We start from the raw sequence: 5,157 nt of genomic DNA on the forward strand, positions 1-5,157 counted from the left end.
GCTCATGTTTTTCCTTAAAGATAAATACGTTGACTTGCATAAAAGATCCTTTAAAGGGAAGGGTATAATCTTTAATTATGTAGTCTGATATAGCTGGAAGTGTGAATGAGGACTTCCTCTGCTTCTGTGGGGAGACGCCCCAAAGCTGAAGATGTTATATGAAGTTAGAGTTGGAATTTGCTATATGAGAACACCTTCCAAGGATTACACGTACTGGTTTCCAAGTACTTAGACTTCAATCCAAAAAGTGTTTGGGCACATGCTTGCTTTAAGCAGATAGGCAATCGCTATAAGGTTCATGCTTAAATGGATTCATGCACATTTTATTGCATTAGGACCAAAGCACATTGCATAGGATCAACCTCCAAATCAAACTGCAGAATTCAGGAATTGTCGGGTGTTTGATACGCAAAAGATTATACTTGCTCATTATAATGTTCTTTTCTAGCTTTTTATTTTGGTTTAAAATACTGGAAAGAAGAGCTGAATTAGAAAAAATTATTACTGCAGATTTCAAGATTTCAAAGCATTCACAAGCAATGAATGAATTAAGCTTCACCATAATTTTGCATGTAATACATTTTCACAGTGAGGGGCAGTGATTAAAAGGGTGCTCCCAGAGTCACACAGGGAGTGATAGGCAGAGCTTTGATCAGCCTCCAGATATCCTGACACCTTGTCCTGAAGTGAGCAGAGCTACTTCTCCTCTTCATAAAGAGAAACACTATTCTATTATTGCCCATGTGCACAAAACCAATTGCTCCGGTTCTGGTTTCATATAGAAGACAAAACTTGACAGCTATCTGCCTGAGAATAGTTATGTTCCAGCATATTTACAAAAGTAGCTTGTGCTATATTCCTTGACCTTTCTCTGCTGAAGAACTGCTGATCACCTCTTCAGACAGCTACTGATTATCATACTGTAACACACCAAACATGTACTATCTTTGCCAAATCAAATTTTTAAAGTTCACTTGCAATTTACCATGAAGATTTTGAGTCATCTCAACGTCCATTCTTAAGTATAAACAGAAAACTACATTTACTGGAAATACCCTCTCAGAGGTGAAATGACACATGCCAGATCCCTGACCTATAGGCACTTGATAAAATTAGGTGATGTCTATGATGCGGTACAGCTTCTGGAAAAAAAAGAAAGAAAACACTAATTAGAAATTTACCTCTGCCAGGCCCAGAGCAGATTAGGGAAAACAGCGTTGATATAGCTTCAGAAAGCGGAGAACAGAATTCTAGAAATCAGCCTTACAAAGTGTTTTAAAACTCAGGTAAAATACCTATATCCTCATTTGGGTCTCTGAATAAAAGTGAGTTTTCAAAGGGGTTGAGTGTTTGGAGTTTCTGTATGACTGTGAGGAATTACTTATTTACCTTTTTGAATGTTGAAAAGGATGACATGATCCTAATCTTTTTTTCAGTGGAATATTAATAGTGACTATAATTCACTCAGTATTTTTCATCCAGTTGTGCTAGAGAGCGTTGAGAAAAACACTGCAGCAGTCAACAGGTGAGCTACTGCTGCCAGCAACTCTTCTTGAAGCACACAGGGCAAGAAAGGGGAGACCTTTCCAGCTTGATTTTCTGCCTCGCACTGTAGCAGCAGCACCAGTGACTCCACTGAGGACCTCTGGCTTCGCCTGTGCTAGGTGGGGGCTGTGTGTTATTCCATGCTTTTGCCCCCAAACTGTTTGCAGCCTGAGGAAGCAACTTGAGAGAGAAGTCTGGGTTGCATGTCTCATTTCTCCTTTTAACTTCTATAGAAGCTTTTGGCTCCCATCAGATTTCCGATGATGTTACTGCATGAGGGTGGCAGTGTCTGATGGGCATGGACTGGATCGCGGAACTATTTCTGTAAACATGTTTCCTGTCTGCTTTCCCGGTGACATTCTGCATCAGAGACATGTTTTCATCCATTTAGCAGCAGAATCAAGTGATTGTGTGCTGAGGGCTGAGAAAGAGCCGTTACACTATTTTAGAGCAATGAGTTCTTTTAAACAAGAGTATCTTAATCATGAAAGGGATTATGCAGAGTGATGGGACTGAGATAGCAGGAAATTGGATTTGCTGACTTTGGACATAACTGTCTGATGTGCCTATGACTAGGGACAATACGGAAAGGCACTGGAATGCAAAATTATTCATACCTAGTTCAGGGTGGACCTACATCGATATTGATCCACTTTATTTTATGGCAGCACATTGGTAACCACACAGGAAAGGTGATGCCGCTTTCTTGTTACAACTTAACAAGAGCACAAATCACAGATGGCAGTAATTTGCCATGGACATGTATGGAGAAGTTCCTGATGATTAACTGTACACTGAAATGGGATGAATCTTCAGCCTCTAGACTGACCAGTCTAGGGCTTGAGTTGAAGCACACTGGAGAGGCAAGGAGGAGACCAGCTCTGTTCCTGTGCTGTATATCCTGGTGATCTTTTAAAGTTATTTGTGTAGGAGGGAAGAATTACCTTTAAACCTTTTCAAGAGTGATTGTAGTTTTTGTTTGTTTGGTTTTCATTTAGAGCTTTTCTATTTAGTTCCATAGTAAGCTCCATCTCTCTTTCTCTGTGGATAAGTATGATGATAAAAACATACACAGGTCTTCACTTTATTCCATTCTTTTGTTGTTTTGCCAAGTAACAGAGAGGATGACGTTGTTATCCAGCGAATCAATTTGAGGAATTGATTGGGTTGTGTGTGATAAGCTCTCCAGCACTAGTCTGCCAGCATCAAAGCCCTGATTTTATTTTTTTTTTTTCTGTAATCCCTTGGGCAGATGTCATGGAAAGATACAGACACCTTTTTGTCAGTACTAAATGACAGACGTAATTTAGTAAAACTTTGAATTGCCTTGAAAAATTCTTACAACTCTACAATGCACTAATTTATGATGCAGATATTTTTGAACATTTTGGGTAACATAGAACTAACTGCTGTAAAAATTCCTACACATTCAAAAAACATATTTTTGGATGCTTGTATATACACTAAATAAAATCTTTCAAAGCGTCTAAATGCTTCTAGGCATTGAATCACTTCTGAAAAGGAAATTGAACATTAAATATGTTCCCAAAACATTTAACCATGTTTGAAATGTACTAGCTTAAAAAAATTAAACTCTCTCTAAGACATCAAAGTTAAGCATTTGCAAATTTTCACCTCTTCCACCAACCCAGGGAACCTACTCTAGGCCAGAGATACCCCCAGTAAAACCAAAAATATTGAGGAGAGAAACAGGGACTGAGAAAGCCCAATGTAGGTTAAGACGGGCTTCAACTAATCCAAGTAAATTAGAGAATGGCAGGTTTACTGTGACTTTGCAAAGCAAGTGGAAGTATGACTGTGTTTAATGTCCTGATAGTGTTCCTGAAAGATGCCTGAAAGGGTCTCTCTGGATTCAGTCACCCCTAATCCATAACAAAGCACATATATCTGCGTGCCTTCTCACAGACGTTTTATGGGTACTGAAGGCTAGATATCATCATGTACATTTAAATGAATTTACTTGGTTCACGGAGGTATAAATAGGTGTTCCTTCTTCTTTCAAGGCACCTGTAAGACATTGAATGGCTAGGTGATTTAAAAGCTGCTTCCAGTGTTGGGCATTACAAAGATTTAAAAACAGACCAAGAATGTTTCAGACAATCTTGTTGAGCCTGACATTGTACTCAAAATCTGAGTGATCAGTGATCAAAAACTTTCAAGGCTAACTGTTTATTTATCAGTACAACAGAACAGTGAACCAAAAGAAAGTAAGAAATATACTGTATTATATATTGCTGTTCTTTAGGGGTAGATTTGCAAATGGGGTGTGCTAGACACACAACCAAGAGCCTTGCTACACAAACCCAATCCAGCAAAACAGATTGTTCACACTTAACCCTCAAACCTCCAAATGTTCTGGCTGACCACTGATGATTTAATCTTTCTTGCTCCGTTATTGACTGCAGTGAGATTACTCATATATTTAATAACTCTGCTGAATCAGAATATAATTCCATAAACCACATCATTCTAGTGCTAATTTAAGGACAAAATTTGTATCTGCTAAGTGATTTCTGTTTGCTGAAAGTTTCCTTTCTGTGAAAGCAGATGACTACTCTGCTCATCTCACCTGCCCAGTCACTCTTTGAGCACGTAAAACGTTCGGTGAGGATGTAAGTGTGATCCTTACATTCTTATGCAGACAGGAGGGGCTGACAATGGAGGTCCTGGTGAATCAGTGCTTGGCCATTCCTTTCTATTATTTGGTGTGAGAGCAGGGTTAGGAACTCCTGAATCACAGCTGTGTTTGAGTCTCAGCACTTCTGCTGTTCAACAGAAGTGTTTTTTGCATCATCTCATCTCTCTGGGTGATGTGCCTGTGAAATAGGTCGACAGCAAGAAAGACTAAAAAGAAGTTTTTCCAGAGTCTCACTCTGATAAAGATCACTTCTGGGCACCTTTTGTAGGGGACATTTTAGAGGTGGGTTTGGAAAGCAAAGCTGAGCAAAGACAGTACTAGCACCAGATAGCCAGTCCCTCCTCTGGCTGTTGAGGCCAACATTGCAGTGATCCTGCTTGTAATCAAGCCTGTCTGAAGACAAACTGTCCCCAGCAGGACAATCTCTTACAGACTTATAAAAAGATTGTCTCTAATCTCTACTGCCTCTAGACAGCATGAGGAATTGACAAAATCCATTATATTCTGATAGATCCTGAGAGATTTCACTTTGGGTTCAGCTTCATCTGGAGGGCAAGGCAGTAAGGAGTCTGGAATTGTTTTAGTGACTCCTACTTATGGTTTATTTTCGTATTCTTAAATTTGTACATGACATGTGTTGCTGAGTGACCTTGCAGCATTTTCAATATTAGGACACTTTTATTCGGATATCTTACTGTGTGCACAAACTCTGCAAGCAGAATTGTATGCAACTGTATGGGTAGTGCACATAGTAGGTAGCTAGGAGTAAACTATGACTACACTGAACATGGATAAGCTTTTCAGCTTCCAAGCTGACAATCAATACATTTTTCCTAGCTGGACAGGCGTCAATCAAGTTGGGAGATGCAACCCTTGTTGCTTCTTGGGAGAGGCTGATCCTTGACCTTGCTCTGTCACAGGCACCTAGGCCCCAAGCTGTGCTGAGTATGAGC

This window comes from Gavia stellata, chromosome 2, assembly GCF_030936135.1.
Source record: "Gavia stellata isolate bGavSte3 chromosome 2, bGavSte3.hap2, whole genome shotgun sequence".
NCBI classification, from domain to species: domain Eukaryota; kingdom Metazoa; phylum Chordata; class Aves; order Gaviiformes; family Gaviidae; genus Gavia; species Gavia stellata.